Below are 21,431 nucleotides of genomic sequence, written 5' to 3' on the forward strand. Positions count from 1 at the left end.
TAAAAAACATGAAATGAGCCTGCATTTGGCAACATGTGTCTACTGCTTTGCTTTAATCTTTATAACAATGGGAAAACATGAAAAAACAAAGAAGATAACATGTATTTTATTCCTCCAGTTGTATAAACTATGCAACGAGTATCTAACAATTCCAGAGACTTCCGTATCACCTGAGCGTTTATTTTCAGAACCAGGGAGCACGTTGTCAAAGTTACACAATTGATCAACACGGAAGCGACTGGATAAAATACTGTATGCAAGCGACTGCGTGAAGGAAAAATGGGAAGTTTACGTAAGATTCAATTTATTTAAATTTCGGAACAACACAACGTTTTTCTAGTAATCTGTTCTAAAATTCTACATTCCAAGTTGCAAATTTTAAAAAATTATAATCGACGTGTAAATAAAAACATAGGCTGGTTCGACGCTTGTATTACTCTAATTAAAACTTGTGAAAATCTTTCGCTCTATTACAGACAAATTTTAAAAAGGAAGGTGGAGAGATTGGAGCCAGTAGAGACTAATATTATTATCAGAGATAAGTATCGATTCCTCAAGGTACCATTCCATACCAAGTCCCTAGGTAGAATCCAGTCTCCAGCCTGCAGACCAACCTTCGATTTGTTTGAAAACTACAGTCAGTCAGATTACTGAGTCTGACGTTTATTTATATTCTATATTTGATATATCGGCAGTGATGAACATGTAATGATCGGCGTTCTTGTTAATGCTAGTGATGTACAAACTCTACATGAAAGGGGAATCGTGGAGACTATCAAAATATTGTCATTGTTTCCTTTGTTTCGTCCAACATCGTGTGTGTGTGTGTGAAGAGAAAGAGAGAGAGAGAGAGAGAGAGAGAGAGAGAGAGAGAAAGAGAGAGAGCGAGAGAGAGAGAGCGCTGTTGTAATTTTGAATTTGGAAATGTGAGGTAACTTGTGATGACCAATAATTTTGCAATTGTTGGCTATAAGTGAAGTTGTGCATCGAATAAAGAAACTAGCTACTGGAGGAGGTATTTTATTTAACTTAGGGTACCACAGAACCAGTTGTGGCACTCAAACCGGCTTCCAAGCTTCAGAGTAGATCATAAATAAATATGCTGTAGGTAGCATGTACCTCCACTTTATGCCTTTTTCCACTGATCGATTACCATTTCGCAGACATCTACAAAGCCATACTTTGACAGTTGAACTAATAAACGTTACGTAAGTATTCATTATGCACACTCTCTGCCAGCTAAGAGCAACAGTGGAAAAAACACTCCCGCCAGCACTCAGCGTCTCGTTACACACAAATAACCGTACCATTAACTGAACGTGAGTCAACGGCTGTAGCAGGAACTAAAGTAGTTAACGCCACGTGAAACTTTTATTAGATTGTACTGTGCTACAAAACAGAAAAAACTGGTAGTATAAGAAATAGAAGAAGTACCTACCGCTGTCATATAAAATAGTACGTATCAAGCAAATAGTTACCAAAACATAGAAATAACTACTGTGTGTTGCAAATCACAACATCTTTCGAAAAGTAGTTCTTCATTGTTATGAAGGCTAGTCATAAAGATGAGTCTTTGCACTTAAAAAGGTGCTAAAGGTATCCAGAAACTATTTCTGATTTCTCAGAGGGACCTCATGAACTGCTTTTCCCACTTAAAAAGTCTTCATTCTTATAGGACACATCAATTTCCTAAAATAGTAGCAAGCAATTCTGAAAAACATTAGACCACTGTTAACAAAAAGCCACTTCCAGGCTGTCAACATAGTTGACAGTAACTGAGTATATACTGTAAAAGTCTAGTAATCGTAATGTTGCTGCTTCCAATCTCACAGGTATCAACTTTTTTTACTTTTGTTTGAATTCTAAATTTTTAACAAATGGAAACGTTGATTGACAAATGTTGAGTAATATTATTTTAACAAAAAAATTTATTTCATTTTCCAATTACTTACTGCATGAAAATGAGGGTATTTCCAATTAGTAAAATTTAGTAGATAGTTTCGAAATATTTATCACAAAAAGTATTTTCTTATTTCTAGAGACTGAGCAATATGTTTAATGTACAGGATACAGTAGACACACCTGACGGTATTTAAACTTTCAGTGCACTCAAAAACTGGTACCAGTCTTGACCACTGTATTTATTAATTTTATACTGTCTTACGCGCTTCGGCGTTACGCCATTCTCAAAGAGTCTACAAGAGAAATACATCACAGAGTATCAGTAAAAATACATTCTTACAACTACATAAAACGTACTTCGTACACACGGAAGAAGCAAGCACTCAGTGAAAAACATTACTAAAATACATGAAATGGACATCGTAAAAAAGAGAAGTACAATTCAGTAAACATATATAACTGATTGTTACGTAAAACAAAATTAAATTTGTCAAACATGGATAGAAAATATCTAGCATACATTATTTGATGTCATCTGAGTGCAAACTGACTCACTGTACACATCGAAGTATTAGGTGAAGAAGCCGCCAGTACTACACTGCCTTAATGAAAATTCTGTGTTCTGAAACACAGAAGTCCTGATGCAACTGACAGAACGTAAAATTTTCATTAACGTCGTACAGTACTGCCATCTGGCGGCTTCTTGACCAAATACTTCGATGTGTACAGTGAGTCAGTTGGCACTCAGATATCATCTGACAATATAGGCCAGATACTTTGTATCCGTGTTTGACAGATTTAGTTTCGTTTTACCGAAGAATGTGCTACAGATTTTTGGTGAGTTCTACCTTTCTTTTTTACGATGTTCATTTCAAGACTTTTCCCTGACTGCTTGCTTCTTCCACTTGTTCAAAGTAATTTTTATGGAACTGACCGATGTATTTTTACTGATTACTTTTCGTGTATTTCCTTGCAGAGCTTTTGAGAATGGCCTAACGCCGAAACGCGGAAGGTAGAAAAAATTAATAAATACAGTTCAAACGTAATATCATTTTCTGATTGCGTTAAAAAATAGCCAGCACATCTGAGACAGCATTTGTGCATTTCGCTGCTGTTTTAAACTTTCTTTCACAGAACACCCACCACGGGTCCTGTAATACTACGTGCTATGTTAGGCACTGTTCTCTGACGTGTAGTTGAGATGGAACGCTGGTACGTGGAGCGTCTTATAGCGCTGGTGGCGGAGTTTATAAATACAGACTCCATCACAGCTCCAAGACGCTACTTTCAATGCAGGATTGGTCGATGTGATGCCGCTATTCTCAATGCTCTGCTGCTGTTGGTATCGAAATGGTGTCAAGATGGAACTGTGAAGTATAATAACCCCACAGGGCGTCTTCGTATACCGGAAAAGGCGAGTCGTGCACGGTACGCGATCTTGCATATCCTTCAACGGTCAGCTCGGAGGCAAGCTATCGCACTCGGCGGATATCAGCTTTCCCCGTATTTTGTACAGCCGTCTTCAGTACGATACGTACTATATCCCAGTTTTCCATAAGAGTACTGAAAGACGCAGGACGACGAGACTTTAATTTGACAACGAACTGTAGGAGCTTTTGCAAGTTAAAGAGGCCTTTGTGAACGGATCACTGAGGAAAACGAGGGCCTACTGTAACAATATATTCCGAGCGCTACACAGCCATGTTGCAAACATATCTGCGTCATAAAGTCGATTCCCATCGTTATTCATTGTTCCAGCAAGATGTAGCAATAGACCTTACTTTCCATGGCAGTCCTGAATCAAATGTTTCCACGCAGACTCATGTCTCGCTTTGCGGACAACAAATGGTCTATTCATTCGCCTTCTCCGATAGCACTTTTTTACTTTTGTGGGACTATCTGAAATAAAAAGCTTATGAGCAACGCCCAACCAGATAGAGATCTAATTCGTGTGTACATTTGGAAGAAACCAAACGACATGTTGGGACGAGTTATGTTATCTCTTCCAAATAGAACACATGAATGTGTTTTTCTGCACGGTGGGCACTTCTCAAATTTTATTTTCGACGAATAGCGATATGCATTACTTCTCCATAAAAAAAACAGAATGGATCTGAATCATAAAATAGTTATTTACACTTGACCGGGCGCTATTGTTTTCAAAACCGTTAGCTGTTTCTGGTGCACCATGCATATAACTTTTCAGTTTGACAATGAGACATTTCGCATCTCTACCAAATTTTAATTCATTTTCATGTGATTAGTAATTAAAATTAAAATTTCCATATCTTAATAGAACTGGAGTTAAATGAAAAGTAAACAAATGATTGCTTCTTACGAGATTCGAACCAGTGACGCTACTTTCGATAGACTTTTGGTAATGGAAGTAATAAGTAGGAGACACTAGATAGCTTTAGTCTACTGAAGAACTGCAGAATGCCTTCATTAAAGCAAATTAGAATGAGAAGGAGATAATTTATAGTTCGTAAACCAGAAAAAATCGAATAAAGAGAAACGATAATTAAGTAAAATCCTACTTATTACCTGAATGGTTGACAGGATATCAATTTATTGCCACTGCTGTTTACCTTGTATGTCAAAGAAGCAGAGCACTAAATCCAAGAAAACCCCAAAATAATAGAGTGCAAGGGCGGAGCTATGAACACCGAAGGTGGCAGATTAATGTTCCTCCCCGTTGAATGAAAGGAACACGTATTACTGCTCAGTAGTATGACCAGCAGCTTAGAGGATACACAAATACAGAAGGATAGTAGAAATAAGAAAAGATATACGTGAAACGTCGGAACTGCAGAAGTTGCGAGACAGTAAGTGAAGGGATACTGATACCTAGAAACATTTGAGCTAGGAGAAGGAAGTAGGGTAAAAACAACATACTGGCATATTTTTGAAGGATGGAGCGAAAGAGCGCAGCTTTGAGTGAAAGTGAAAAATGGACTACAGGAGTAGAACGGATAGCAACTTTTGTAAAAAGGCGTTACTGTTGGATTTTTTAAAGTCAAATTAACGTGAGAAGTAAAAGGAAGTGTGTGTCAGCCAAATATGGAAGCAACGAAATTTGTGAATAATTGTTTGGTGCAACACGCGCCAAACCTGTGGTGATGGAGCAAACAAAAAATGGTTCAAATGGCTTTGAGCACTATGGGACTCCACTGCTGTGGTCATAAGTCTCCTAGAACTTAGAACTACTTAAACCTAACTAACCTAAGGACAGCACACAACACCCAGCCATCACGAGGCAGAGAAAATCCCTGACCCCGCCGGGAATCGAACCCGGGAACCCGCGCGTGGGAAGCGAGAACGCTGCCGCACGACCACGAGATGCGGGCGATGGAGCAAACACTAATAGTCGAAAATAACAGGGGGCAGCAAAGATTATCTAGACTTTTTATTGAAGGCAGCTTACAGAGATAAACGGAATGGAGCAGCGTAGAAAGAAATTTTGGGTAGTCAAACAACTCAAGAGGAAACTATTAAGACCTGCTGCAGACCACTAGAGCGCACAAACGCGTCATTTAAGGGTTATGTAAAGCGAATTCAGCTGTTCTTGTTTTATTTGCCGGAACAGCGAGCCTTGGACCGCAAAGTACTCACATTACAGAACAGCAGCTGAAGCATCAGCTTCTTCTGATACGAGCCAAGGGGAGCCGGTGGGGACAAGCTACTTTGCTCTCGGTGAGGTGCTGGGAACAACTGCTCGCGATCACTTACTTTGAAAATAAAACTATGCTGGAAATTACAATTCTCTCATAAAAAGGGTACACAAAGATTTTATATGAGCACTTAAGTACTTACAGTATCTATGACACGGTCAAAGTGATAAGAAAGAGAGAGACACAGACAGACAGAAAACGAGAGCGAGAGCGCCTTATCTAAAACCGTGAACAGCACGTCATTGTATTTCTCGAACCCATTGAACCCAAAGGCACAATTTAAGGTCATTCCCGCTCCTTGTTTCATAGCCTTACTTCGAAATAACAAGGGACACGTTTCTTGGCGTCATCGAAGAACGCGATTGCCGCTTATTGTCCGTATTATGGGCAGCGGCCTCTATATAACAGGGAGTAGCCGGATTAATATCAGCTTCTGGCCCTCCTGATTTATATGAAATTTAAAAAAAAACTGAAGCAACCAGAAGAGGAGGATGAACCGAAATGAAATTTCACGGCTTAATAGCGTATGTGTTTTTCTTCCTGTGATTACAAAATCGAGTCAAATTTTCGAAGACCTTGACACTATGAAGCCGGTTCAAAGAAATGGTTCAAATGGCTCTGAGTACTATGGGACTTAACATCTGTGGTCATGTCCCCTAGAACTTAGAACTACTTAAACCTAACTAACCTAAGGACATCAGACACATCCATGCCCGAGGCAGGATTCGAACCTGCGACCGTAGCAGTCGCGCGGTTTCGGACTGAGCGCCTAGAACCGCTAGACTACCGCGGCTATTAAGCCGGTTATCAGTAAGATTTCGAACCGCTCTGTCCTGGATGAATGCCTTGCTTCGGTTGGGAGGGGTATCACAAAGCTGTTGTTTTCTTTCCTGAGACAACCTGGCACACAACTCCTGTAATCATCCTTCATATCTTGGATATTCACACTGAGACGAACTTGACGTCCGAGCTTATCCCAGATATGTTCTAACAGGGATATATCTAATAGTGATCTTTCCTGCTAGTGTTGTACCTCAAAATCACGCAAGCAGTTTGTAGAGACACGTCCCCTGTGTGAACGAGCAATATCATGCTGCAAAATTGCAGCATGGTACCGTAACAGATGAGGACTCGAGTGTCCGTGACGTACCGTTGTACCATCAGAGATCTCTCAGTTACTGCCATCCGCGGCCTGAAATCATTTCCAATGGCTTCCCACTCTATGACTCCAAGAATAACACTGCTTTGCTTCTCCCTAGGTCGCCGCCATACTCGCCTGCGATGGTCATATGGGGCAGTGCAAACCGTGATTCGTCGCTGAACACAATGCGATGCTATAGATCTTATTATTAAATGTTTCCCTGAGACATTTAAGTCCCTTTTTATTATCTACGATAATGATCGTAGCAGACGAAATGAATTAAAATTTGTGTTGCGGCCGGGACTCGAACCCGGGTCTTCTGACTTGCGAGGCAGAAATGCTAACCATTGTACTACCATAGCACAATAGAAAACATTGCTGCACGAACTACCTCAGTGCAGGAGAGAAATCACCTTAGGTAGATCGCGCAGCAATGTTGACTATTGTGGTGTGCTAGTGTAATGGTTAGCATTTCTGCCTAGCAAGCAAGAAGACCCGAGTTCGAGTCCTTCCCGGCACGGTAGCTCAGCGTGTTCGGTCAGAGGGTTAGCAGCCCTCTGTATTAAAAAAACTGAGCTAATCGATCAACAACGAACTTAAACGGATCTCTTACGACGTCCGCCCCGAGTAGGTGCAACGAAGTGAACAAAATGAGATTAAAAAAAAAGTCCCGGCCGTAGCACACATTTTAATTCATTTCGTCTGATTCGATCATTATCGTAGACAATGCGATGCCATTCATCAGCAGTCCATGCTTCCAGGTCACGGTGCCACTCCAAATGCACCCCTTTTTGTTGAGGTGCGAACGACAGCCTCCACATGGGACGATGATTCCCTAGGCCGGCAGCTGATTGTCCGTGACCAATGCTGTGGGATGTCAAAGAACGTTGCAGGGGGTCCATTACTTGTTGCTGGATAGCAGACGCGGATGTGAGGGGATCACAACGTAATTGGTGTACAATACAGCCTTCCTCCTTTATGGTGGTCAGACGTGGTCGACCGGAATCTTGACGACAAGTATGTCTGACTTGACGTTCTTATGCATTCCAGCGTGGGAAACTGTTACATATGAAGGCCCCACAAATCTGGGTATTGTACAATTCGACCAGCCGGCTAAATGGAGACCCGCAATGAGGATCCCTTCAAACTCTGCCAGATGCAGATTGTCTCACAAGAGTACGTGGTCCCTCCATGTTCTTCAGTAACCATTCAACATCTGACTGTTCCCGCGTCTTATATACCCTGCTAGTCCAAACAACAACCACAGTAAATACGAACAGTAACGCCTTCTGGTGGCTGTCATTTGTGCCACCGTGAATTGGAGCTCTGATTTGTTTCATCTTTAGATCAAAGTAAGTGTATCAGCAACCCGTCTTGTCTACACAGAACAACCTATCAGAGTACTTCCTTCCCGTCATTTCCCACACAGCCCCAATAAGGAACTTAACTGGTGGTTGTGCAGGCCAGGGACGATGAGAATCACGTTGAAGAGCAAGTTAGATAAGGTTAGGCTGGATGGCTGTCAGGATGAACCTCAATTGTTTAGCCTCCCCAACCTATGGCAGCTGATGCCATGATGGCTCCAGTATATATTATGGATCGGCTGTTTTTCTTTAGCTTCAGAGCCACTGCACAAGTGTACGTTTGGGTTATCGAAACGGTAGTAAGCGTGTAGTGTCCCTCTCTGCCCTGAGATGTCACTGACTGTGAGCTGTCTGCTGGATCCGTATGTCTTAGGCGACAGTGACTCTAGCAGGTGACAGCTGTGCCCAACCTTCCGGCAGGTTGCACTGGTGCGCCATCACGGACCTATCTACCGGGGAAAGGGACATCTTCTTGAAAAGCTGTTCGTTTGAATCTCAGGAACTCCTACTAAGTAGTGTACGGTTTGAAGCTGGACCTTAACTACGGGGAAGAAGTCGAGGAGGGGAGGGGAGAATGTCTGGAAGGCTGCCCCTTCCGGTGTTTGTTGAAATAAAGACGCATCCAAACTTAGGAGTGACTTGCTGCCTGGAAACATGTCATATAAGTCAACAGATAAGCCTGGACCTACATAAAAATCTTTTGTCTCTGACGTCATTGTGTCAGTATTCCAGAACTCTGTCCCAGTAAGCACTGGACGTCATGCTCAATCGCCATCTTGAATTCCAGGTCAACCATCTCGGATTCTAACGTCGTAGTAGAGTCACGCTAGTATCTTAAGTCTGGGCCAGTATGACAGAATTCCACACTGTAATAGCCTAATAGGTCTGAGCTGGACTTTGACGTCACAGAGCTGTGCCAGTATGCCATGTTCGCAAGGCTGATCGCCATCTTATGTTCCAGGTGAGCCATCTTGGTTTCTGGCGTCATAGTTAGGCTGGTGCTCGTGTTCCAAGTCTGCTGCCACCACCTTGTCTTCGCTTTCGCTGTTGAGAAGATGGGTTCCTCATACCACCAGGTCTCCTGGAGACCTAGCTGATGTAATTGGTGAACTACCGAATTATCGTCATCCCGGGAGAATGCAGTAGATCTGCCCCCCGACCTGCACCTATGAGCAGACACAGGCATCTTACAGCGCTCTCTCACAGAGAGGCGATGATATAGTTCTTCATAATTACAGTCACCTCTTGCAGCGCTGACGGGTGCTTCTCCGGGGCGCCGTCTATGACGTCACCAAGAGAACCCTAGTAACTTGCTAGCTGACCTGCTGGCCACCGGGACAAAGCGGGCGTCAAGTCAGTAACCTCTTGTGTGGTAACTGCCCACTGCGCGTGGAGCCCTGTCACTGTGGTAGCTGAGACTGCGAGACACGCAGGGGTCAACGCGTAAGTTTCGCCTGCTCGTCTTGCTACTGCCAGTCCCTAAAGAAGACAGCTGAGTACCCATGAAAAATAAATCTGTATTTTGTCAACAATGTCTTGTATGCGCCAGCGGACATTCGATAGATCCTCACTGCCGCACCCTGCACTCCACCATCCATGCCATGGCTCCGGCCCTCTACGAGGCGTTGTCAATTCGGGAAGGTGCCTGTCGTGTTGGCGTAATCAACATCAGTGTCAATCGAATATTCACCCACTGTCGTGAGGCACGAAACACTTTAGTTGTGCCTTGTAGTAGTCTCCAGCGATGAACGCCAGTTAATGACGTCTTCCTACGAATTATGGCTCGTACGATGGTAGTTACCTCAATGAGAATGTGAAAGAACTACGCGTTGTATTTTTTGAAGGCAACAGGGGAGCTGTGAAAACCTAGACGATTAAGTTGTCCTCTGTGCGTTCATTACGAACAGCTCTACAGAATCGTCCAGCACCCTCTACTACAAACAAGGTGGGCAAAGGAAATGAAGGAATGGAGCCTTCATCATTGGTGCTGAGGTCTCTCTGCCGACGTGCAGATGTCTTGTTCTGGTGAAAATATATGGAAATGGTATTATAATAAAAATTGAAATGAAGATGAATGTTGTTCCATGATTTTCATCCGGATATGGTTTTGAACTCATTTTGTAAGGTTAAATTTAATTTATTTCAAATAATATTAATCCGTGATGGTATAACTCGCAAGATTTGTTTGGTCTCTGACAGCGGTCATAGAGGAACACGGAGGTTGAAATCCATATCTGACACTTAGTGTGTAAGCGGTTGCCGTTTTTGAAATTTGGTTTCCAAGTCTAAGGTAAACCCAACATTCTTTGACTTGACATAGCTATGCCTCATTGTAGATAAACCTTTGACCCATATAACAAATTAATGAACCCAGTAAGACTGTAACAAGATGAACGAAAACTGACAGAGCAGAACAGATGTCGGTATAGTATCCTCTTTGAAGCTTATGGGAAGTCAAAGGATCTGGTTGCGGTACATTGGGCCAATCACAGCGTTCCCCGCTAGGCAAGGAACTCTGGGTTAAACATCTGAAAGATCTGTGCTATGCTGGTCATGAAGCTTGTGAGACGTGTGTTGTTAAAAGCAGTCGGTCGCTGTGTCTACAGTCTGACGGGGAAGTATAGCTTCAGAATTAACTGATTCCGAAATAAAGTAATAAAAGAACTGAAAACTGAAAGTGGCTGTCATACAGGCAACTTTCATGTCCCTCCAATTAAGCAGAGAGGTGCGCCTGTCATCTGTTGGGCCAGTAATCATATATCATTTCTTAATTACTTGCCAAACTACATTTAAAAGGTGTATCTGGCCAGTTATTGTTAAGAGACCATGAACAGTTTTATCTGAGATTGTTGATATATATATATATATATATATATATATATATATATATATATATATACCATTTGGTCGGGATACGGACTGTCGAAACCTTGAGATTCGTCGTCGCGGTAGCCCTCCTCGTAGAATGGGGTGACCTCAGGAGAGCCTTTTATGAAGAGTGGAAGAGCCTGAGCAGTAAGGTCAGGACCGCTTTCTGAACAGCATTCCAAGGAGCGCTGAACGTTACTAGCAGCTGGTTTTAGCTTCACAAATGTCCACTTTCGAACAGTATACCTTTATTTAGGTTATTGTTTTGTTTTCATTTCACAGTAACCATAATTATGCTGCTGCTAATATTTCGGCTATAAACTATTCAGGCGTCTTCGGACCGAACCATACGAACTGACGGTAAAGCATTCCCGCCCATGTCCGCAGCTCGTGGTATAGAGGCTAGCGTTGCTGCCTTTGGATCACGGCGTCCCGGGTTCGATTCCCGCCCGGATTGGGGATTTTCTCTGCCTGGGAACTGGGTGTTTGTGTTATCCTCATCATTTCATCATCATCATCATTTGCGAGAGTGACTAGATTGGATCGTGAAAAGAAAATGGACTGCGTAGAAATTGAGACTTTGTATGGGCGCTGATGACCTCGCAGTTGAGCAACGCCACAAATCAAACATCATCATCATCATTCTGACCCATCTTATTCAAATCAATTTTGCTAACTGGAGACGAACAGAAGGGAGCGATCCCTGAGAGAATATGGAGCAAAAAATGTAATGTGGATATATGGCCGGAAATGCATTGTAAGAAAGCTACATCCACTTAAAAATAAAACAGTGACAATGACTCCGGTATCAGCACGAGGCAGAAGGCCCACCAGCATGGGTGAAGCCAGAAGACTGAGAGCGTCATCCTCCAACACAACTGTCAGGCTACTGCGATGCTGACATATCTGTCATCCTTTCTATTCATAACGTTGCTACGGGAGGCGACATCGTCAGTTTGCACGACATCCACTGGTAGGCTATAGAGATTCCCAGTGGTATGTTGGCAACGAGTCATCAGCATTATTTCAGCCTCAATTGTGGGGGCAGGTTACTGGCGACCGCTCCTGGGACCGGTCATCCTTCCAGAGCGCCTCACACGTGAGGCATGTCTGCACCTCTTGCGAGTGACCCTATCTCTTCTGCTGGAAGACGTGCCTTGGTGATACGAAGGGTAATGTGGCTACTTCATGACGGTGCTCTAGCTCACTGCCCTGTTGATTGTGAAGCTAAAATGATAGTCAGAGCCGAATATTCCCACTCGCATTCTATGTTCTCACCCTCAAAAAAGTTTTATCTCCCTCTTCACGTAGAACTACCTCCGTTGGATTGCGTTTTCGGCCATATTTTCATATGACCCTTTTGCTCCTCATCTTCTCAGGGGTCGTTTTCAGAAGTTCGTTCTCATTTAGCAAAATCACCCCGTACAGCGACAAACCGAGCAAATTGCGCAAGAGTACACGGAAGATCACAGTGGAAACAATACACGAAAGGCTTTATCTTTCATTCCCTGCTACCTATGGATATATAGTCACTCACACCTGCAGACATCCGGTATAAAACCTTTCTTCAGCATTTCATTTCCCAGTGCTGTACGAACATATATATATCATCTAGTAACCCAGACCACCAAATGTCAGGGAAGATCTCCAAAAGCTTCACACTGAAGCAACCGCTGGTCTTGTCCACCATCTGAAGGAAATGGTCCATACCCGGAATATTTATACAGAATGAAAGAAATGAGCAACCAGTTGTGAGCAACATGTGCAGGTAAAACATTCAATTTGGATTAAAGGATACAATTGGTATTATAAAGGATACAACAATAAATAATGTATCATATAATTACTACAAATTTTCACATTGCCGGGTTTGGAAAATTATCTTTAAATGTAATAATTAATCTATAGAGAGTTTCATCATGGTATACAAACTCGAACATACTAAAATACTAAACATCATGAAATGGTACAAAATATGTCAACAGAATACGCGTTTGCTGCCACATGGAAGGATGCAAATTTCAGGGCACTTCTATCTACAAGGCACTGCGTGATGAGGAGAGATATTGGCTTTGTGAATGCTACAGCTCCAATTTTCTCACAGCAGTTGAAAGAAAGTGAGATGATTAATTAACGCATGGACGGAGCAAAAAGATACAATGTGTGGTGCAAGAAGGAGAAGGCTCCATACCAGGATAAGAAAAACCGAATGAAAAGAGATAACCAGTTGTCTTCGGATCATAAGCCGGGTTTGAAACGGATGCTGGATCTACAGTACCTAGCAAATCGCACCCATGGTGAAATGGGAACTCTTGAGCACACCGTCAACTTGCTTTCAGATCTATAGTGTCATTCAAGATAGAGCGAAAGGGAATCCGCCACTGAGAATGCCTAAGACAGCTCAGAATCTGTCGTAGTACATACTGCCTCCTTGATACATTTTGGTAATGGTGATATATTTCTTTTTTCTCTCATATCTTCCTGCCTCACTTTTCATGTACTATTATTACTTCTTTATTATTATTATTATTATAATTACTATTATTATTGTTGTTGTTGTTTCTGCTGCTGTTATTATTTTATTTCTATAGAAATCTTACAAGAAACAAGCGCTAATCAACACACACTGCCATAATGGCTGTCCGCCAGGAATATTTCTTTCAAAAAAGTGTTATCTAGAGATATATGGTAAGTATAAGTTACCAAGGTGATGGACCATTAATAACGTGTATAGGTACATAAAAACCCCAGCATCATCATTAATTCATAGCTGTCACCTCAGATTTCACAGAAGTGGGATTCTGAGTATATATGTTGGAGTGATACTTGATAACATCAGTCATACATCTTTTAATGTTTTGTCATCACAGCCGTGTTGAGAAGGAAAATATTGCTGTTATTAGATTTCTTCGGAATCTGCATGGTGACTAAGCCCCACCTACAGAAAGGGAAAAGAGAGGCTGGAACTACAGGACATCGAAAATAACGATTTTATTACCATCTCATTAACAAATGTGGTACACGTGGCGTAATTTTCATATAGAGAAACGAAACCCTCCAATTACTCACCCCATTATGCCCCAAAACTCACCAAAATCTGATTTAATCCTATAATTTTTTAACTCTCACAATGATTTCTTATAACATGAAGTAGTTTAGAAAAGCCATTAACTCCATCTACTTGTTCATTTTTATGCAATTATATTGGGCATACATTATTTAAATTTTTAGCAATGAAACATACATGTACCGGAAAAAAGAATAAGAAAACTGCCTGCATCCAAATCATTCTCTTTCAAAAATAGCCGACAACATCATTCTGTTCGAAAAGTCTCAAGCCAGTTCTTTCCCACAAAATATTATTTAAATAATTGAGTGACTCTATTTTGATTTGATGGTTTTTCATTTAGCTTTTACAGCAATTGGAAGGTCCTAAATTTGAGCACGTCAGTCCATAAGTCGTGATAACTCCAGGCTGAAAATGAAAAATAGATTTTTCACTTCAGGTTTTTAAAAAGGAAAGATCAAAACCAAGCTTCAAGTAGAATAAACACTTAATAAATCTTATGGTTTTCTTTGCTGAAGAATCTTGAGAGCAAAAATAGTGAAGTATCTAAGTCCGATAAGGATTGGGACCTTCAGTCTGGCGCTATCTTGTTGGCTGGAAGAACGACAGTACAATTATAACAAGCTTCAACAAGCACATCGCTGATCAGCTAAGAATCCCACCTGAGAAGGTGATGTGCTGTCTAGAAGTCGCTGGCCCGGGCCTTGGCTCAACGTAGTGGAGATCTTCAGGTTGCTGGCTGCAATGGACCAGCTGTCTGGAGCTCATGTACTGGCCCAGATATCTCCCTCGTGGATGGATACGTACGGGTCTGCGATTGGCTTGTGACATCTTGGATGCATGAAGAGCTGCTGTTTGCCAGCGGTATCCACCACCGCCATGCAGCCAGCTAATGACCTGTCTGGCATGCTGTAAACAGCCTCCGCTGGCCTGGCCGCGGAGTTCTTGGGTTGCAAAGTTCCATATCGTCTGCACTGTAGGGGCTGAGCTCGCTGCAACCCACAAGATGATTAAGTTTTGCGTGATGCCATTGTCACCCGATGTCTAGGCGCCACGGCAGATGACGTTGGGTCAAGATGGGAAAAGTATGGTTCGTCTACTGCCGAGCCTCAATGTTCAACCGTGCGCACTGAACGGCGTGCTCCAAACATTTATGCGTGCACCAGCATTATGCTCCATTGTCAGATGTGCCGTAGATCGCTGCCTGTCCTGCTTTCCAGATCGAACAGCCTCCAAATTATGAGATGAGGTTCAGACGACCTACAACTTGTCGCCTATTCGCGGTATCACCGCCACTCTAGCGCTTCCCGTAGATGCTCACGGCCGAGGCATGGGAACAATAGACCAGCCACGCCTTCTGCGAGACGCTGGTTCCCAGGGGCCGGTCCGTAACATTCCACCCGATGTCAAAGCGACCTATATCAGTGGATTTCCGCATTTGCGATCCATATCGTAGCTAGAAGGATTCCCCTTTTTTCTCTGCGCCATTTATGTACTTTCCTTTCCATGTCATGTGCAGGCAGCACCTACAGGCGACACTTAGTGTCGTCGTTGGCAGTGGTCATAAAAAGAGAGATTGTGTAATGAGTACGCAGGAAATGTTATAGAAATTTGGGCTCATCTCAAGAAGAATTGTCAGTCATCTAGCGTACAGTCAGCGAATAAAACAGGAAGGGCGTGAAATTAAATTGATTTCTCGCCACACATATTTTCCGGTGTCCCGTGGACAATAGGTGTGAAGAGCAAGGAACATTTTCATAAATTGATCCGAAAATCCCGTACTTCACGAGTTTTGCCTTAAGAGGTTATGGAGGCACCATTTAGTTCATGGCCGGTTCCTGAGAAAAACCGAATAATGCCTTTTTCACCATTTCTCGGCGTCAGGAGCGGATATCAAAATATCTAAACGCAACACATTGCTCAAATTTTAAAGGTATGTTTTTCAGGAATTTATCTAGAAGTGGCATATATCCGTTTTCAAAAATCCAGAATATCTAAACGCAGCACATTACTCAAATTTCAAAGGTATGTTCTTCTGGCATTTATTTAGAAGGGACATCTTCCCATTTTCAAGAACCTGTGTTAGTTATCTGAAATATCCCAAAAACCTCGTTTTTGGATGCCAGAACCGAGCCGCAAATTCCAAGACGACTATGCAAAGCAAATGGCTGAAGTTCTTACAAGATTCCAAAGATCTGGATCTCGAACTAGCTTGAAAATATTACTGATATTTTTATACGTTTCCGAATACAGCGGTCAAAGTTTCCTTACTTGTAAAGCGTAAAATATGAATCTAAAATTCGGCGTGAGGCAAAAACTGGGTTTTTAAAAGTGACGTAGCACGGAGATATGTGCTGTAAAGTGACTCTGTTACTATCGGAAGGTTCAGGGAAATCCATGTTGCGGTATTGAAGCAAATGCAAAAATGTTTCCACTTTATCCGGTCTGAGGTGTAAAATTAGTTTTGCAGTATTTCAACTTGACATAAGTAAATTATCAAATTTTTTCTGGTCCATAAAGTTCTTTTCATATTAGTGACACGATCTGATGTACCTGGGAAACGAAGGGAATCAGTGGAACAACGATCCTCTCGGAGCACAAAAAAGGCTCCATAAAAGACTCTGACTGGAAAGTGGGGTACAAGCCTCCTACTGCTAAGTTCATCAGCACCTTTAAAAATTTTAGTATGCAAACATATTGGCGCTCTTTTTAATATGCAACCCACCTCTCACTCGCTGAAGTCATGTGTGTACGTAGCCGTTAACATAAGTAAAAGGAAGTAGACATAAACACAAGAGAAAAGTTTTCCTCTGTCCCTCACACTTCTACCAGTTTCCACCCCACGTGGTGATTAGATGCTATGGTAGAAATGTAGAAATGGCAAGCGAAAGTAAAAATGTTTCGTGAAATCACATTCTAGCGACGTTCTTGTTTAAATTTGCGGACGGTTCATTTGCAGTAACACACGCATACCGAGCATCTACGATGCCACAACTGCTACGTCGCTGAAGTCACCAGTGGGGAAACAAACGTCTTAGTAACGAAGCCCTCTGGGATAACACAGACTGTGCAAAACGTTGTACAGCACTGAGTAGAAATATGTCATTTACTGGTTTCGTTTTTTCGTTTACTTTCGTCTGAGATGAAACGGAGCTAACTTGCCGTTCATTTGCAGCCGTTATCACAAAATTTGAATAAGGAGGTACTGAATAGAAGTTCGCGGCATAGCTTGACTCAAAGATGAGATCGGGTACAGAATACACTCTGAGACATCAAGGGGTCACCAATCTAGTATTGGAGGGAAGTGTGGGGGGTAAAAAGTATAGATTTAGTGCAGGAGATGTATACAGTAAGAAAGTTCAAAAGGTTACAGGTTGTAGTAGATGTTTTGCGATGAAGAGACCTGCTGCATCAAACCAGTCTTCTGACAAGACGACAACAACGACATTTTGAACAACTACGACTTCCGTAGTTATACGTAAACTATTTCTTTTAGACTCTGCCTCGAAGAAGAACACTAACGGGTCAGGGTGAAAGACGAAGAGCTAGATCAAAATGTTCAAATGTGTGTGAAATCTTGTGGGACTTAACTGCTAAGGTCATCAGTCCCTAAGTTTACACACTACTTAACCTAAATTATCCTAAGGACAGACACACACACACCCTTGCCCGAGGGAGGACTCGAACCTCCGCCGGGACCAGCTGCACAGTCCATGACTGCAGCGCCTCAGACCGCTCGGCTAATCCCGCGCGGCCGAACAGCTAGAGAGGCGCAATTTAAGCTGTAGGTATAATGTGGACACTCATAACTACAATTCTATAGTTGTTTTAAAAAACACTTTTACATTTCACTGAAGGTTGTTATAAATCATTTTAAGAATTGTAATTGCAGTTTGATGAATTTACAGTGCAGGTTTTGTAATTCAAAACATTTTGCAGAGTGTTCTCGTAAGAGCTAAGAATCTGCATACTAGAAAATTCCATTGATTTTTTTTTTTTGTTACTTTCGTTACTTTATAAACACAGCTAGTCGAATTTCGAACACAGACGATACTAATTCTCGTAATTATTTGAGAGTTTAGAAGCTTTGACATTCCTGTCAAAAAATGGTTCAAATGGCTCTGAGCACTATGGGACTTACATAGGAGGTCATCAGTCCCCTAGAACTGAGAACTACTTAAACCTACTAACCTAAGGACATCACGCACATTCATGTTCGATGCAGGATTCGAACCTGCGACCGTAGCAGTCGCGCTGTTCTGGACTGAAGCGCCTAGAACCGCTCGGCCACCGCGGCTATCCATTGCTGTCCGTACGCTTTATGACGTAGCATATGAGACCCAAACTGCAGTTTAGCTGTTGCTAATTCCTAGAGAAAGTACTTTTTTTATCACATTTAATAATGGCAGGTAGTATCGAGTCGCCAAACGTATAAAAAGAGCGATTGACTATGGAGTTGTCTCCTTCAAACAAAAACGACCATGTTTGATATATCATCATTAAAAGAGAACAAAATGATCTAAAGTGCAAGAAGGAACCTTTTGATCCGGAACGAGAGTAACTCAGAGGCTTAATAATGCGAAAATACATTGTAGAAGCTGGTTCAACATGCACTAGTTTCTGCGTATTGAATTTCTTTCTTCCATTTGTTCTATTATTTGCTCTACACTAGGTGGACCCCTCTACCGTTTGGCTCGAAAAGAGAAAGAAAAAAAAGTTAGAGAGAATAAGAAAGAAATCATGTGTCCACGGAACAGAAATCGAATCCTTTAGAAGTTTAGATATGGCACAATACGCTGCTGGATAACCGAAAAGAGGAACGTTTGGCGAACACTTCGGCTAATAAGCTCGTACATCCTTTCCAGATCTCTGGTATAATTATGCTTGCGTCATTCTGGGCAAGAACAAAAGTAAAAGGGATAAATATGTGGTGCCTTTTATTCCCACTGGAATGCTCCATGCAAATTTCGATGAAGAAGAATCACAATGAACTGTTGACCTAAGCTCTCACTGTAAATAGCTTCGTGACGTAATCGGAAGTTCCGGCAGCACTTTTCTTTACTTCTAAGAACCAGAAACTACTGCATAACTCCCTATGCAGCCTTCCCCCAGTCTCGGAACACTGTGCAGGAAAAATATAGATAATTAAATTGTTTCCATCATTGGGAGTCATAATGATCTCAATTCGGGGGCTGTTGTATCACCATGATTCACTGGGCTCCGTCACGCAGCCAATCGTACTCAGTGTATCAAGCTGCCTTTATTTTTGTGTACATAGATCTTTCCGCTGGTGTGACAGTGTTCTAGATTTAGTCCATTATGTGCTAATTAAGTGATGAATTGAAATTCTTCTGGATTCAGATAAAGTCACATTAATTTCGTAGTCCCGGCTGGTTGAAGGAGGAGGGAGAAATAGTTTCATTTTAATTGAGTGCGCATGATTAATTTCGATGACATTGATCCAATTCAGTTTCTTACAAGATTTCATTTTTGCTTCTGAAATCATACGGGGTAATTCAATCATAGGATTGAGACAACTACAGCAGGCTTGGTGATTGCGATACTAGCTGTCACTTAGAGTAAAAGTAGATACTTGTTTACTCTCAGTGCCGAACCGATCAAAACATTTTTGGAAAGGTAACTTCAGTAACGTTACCAGTGAGGATAGTCTATTACAGGAAAACAATTTATTTATATTTCGTGAAACTTATTGGCAAAACTGTGATTAACCTCATTACGAACATTACTGATGCCATTATTTGCTCAGTGGTAAAGATACAGAAAGTTTTGTGTTGTACACTGTCACACAGAGTCATATTGATAATATCGTATGTGGTACGGCGATCGTTCAGTTATAGATGGACCACAGCGCAAATCGATATTTTTACGTTCATAATCCACTTACAGGGAAAACCTAGGAAAATCTAACCGCAGGTCTTTAGAATTTTAGTAAAATATTTACTCACTGAGCCAGGAAAACGCCACATTCATTTTTACCTAACAGAAATAAAAACATTACAGTTCTAAAAGACCATTACCAAATCAGTTCACTAAGCATAGTTCAGATACATTGTATCATTAAATAACAAGGAAATTAGAAGTTAGTAGCACCATTCAACTAACATAAAGATAGTTCTTTCGATGTCATTAGCTCTCCATCTTTTGAATGGCTGGCGGACCTCTACGATGCTGCAAATCACGAACGGCGTTCCCTACACGGTACTGTATGACGCAAGCGTGACTTCAGTGGTAACGCGATGTTTAGTGCCTATGTTGTCCTTTGTAATTTACATCCACTGCCAGAGTGCCTCTCCGTTGTTGTACTCTTGCGTCCAGCGCACATGACATTGTTTCCAAGCTACAGCTCCCACACATGTGAGTTTGTGGCTATACACACACATGTGAGTTTGTGGCTATACACAGATGTCACCTGTCTAACACAGTGGTTCGGTACACCAGTAAGCCTAAAGTCATTAAAAATGGGAAACACACTACGTTGATCTTCATTGAGGCGACTTTTAAAAGGGAAGCCGCTCTAAATATAGTAAATTATAATTCGCTCAATTTAGAGCTAGTTAATTAATTTTGTGAGATCCACTGTCATACACATGAAGATGAGATTTTAAAATCCCCAAAAAGGCCGTTGTTTGAATAAATAAATAGAACAACTGTGTCTGAAAAAATAACCAGTACAACTGAAGCAGATCTCTCTAAATTAATTATCATGACTCTTAGTTGTAGATGCTCTACGTATCCAATCTTGTGTTAAAGCTAATTGTATGATATGACAAGGAATAAACTTTTGTTTGAAACTTAACTCTTCTTCATCATATGTCGTGGACTGTAGCATAAACAAATATTTAATAAAACTAGGAGCAGGGGACGAAACTAAATACATCAGTCGTACTGGGTGAGCAATCAAAGGCACTGCTGTTTAAAAAAGAACGTACCATTTCTGCAAACGAAAATATTGCTTGTAGGATATTGCAGTGCTTGTGTTGTCAAGAAGAACGATGTAATGTACCTTCGGTCACGCATGCAGGTAGTGACACAGAAAAGATGAAATTGGGAAGTTTGGGTTTGGTCGAGAGTCAGGCATGGATAGCCAAAGTGGTTAACCCTACCGCTCGCGTAAAGTGGGAAAAGCGGCGTTCGATTTCCGGTCAGCCACAAATTTTCATCATAGTTCTTTCCTTATACAGGTAATTGGGTATTCGCAACTGTGAATACATGTCATATCTTCCTTGTAGGTTGTCATAAGAACAGGCAATTTACTTTATCCAGAAAGTATAACCTTATTTTGTAGCTGATATAAGAACGTAGGCTTCCGCGGCCGGTGCAATAGTGATTAAAATTCTTCTGGGTATTAAGCCGCGTCGTTGCTAAGAACTAACAACAATAATAAACTAAAACCGACG

General features: G+C 41.7%; 1 protein-coding gene and 1 non-coding gene across 8 annotated transcripts in view; one reads left to right on the plus strand and one right to left on the minus strand.

Moving 5' to 3' along the window:
• Window positions 1-21,431, plus strand: part of LOC126481363 (uncharacterized transporter slc-17.2-like) — a 643,476-nt gene that overhangs the window by 85,958 nt on the left and 536,087 nt on the right. The gene's annotated exons all lie outside the window — the stretch shown is intronic.
• Window positions 7,004-7,076, minus strand: Trnaa-cgc (transfer RNA alanine (anticodon CGC)). The gene has a single exon. It is a non-coding gene; the product is annotated as a tRNA-Ala (tRNA).

This window comes from Schistocerca serialis, chromosome 5 (assembly GCF_023864345.2).
Source record: "Schistocerca serialis cubense isolate TAMUIC-IGC-003099 chromosome 5, iqSchSeri2.2, whole genome shotgun sequence".
Classification (NCBI taxonomy): Eukaryota; Metazoa; Arthropoda; class Insecta; order Orthoptera; family Acrididae; genus Schistocerca; species Schistocerca serialis.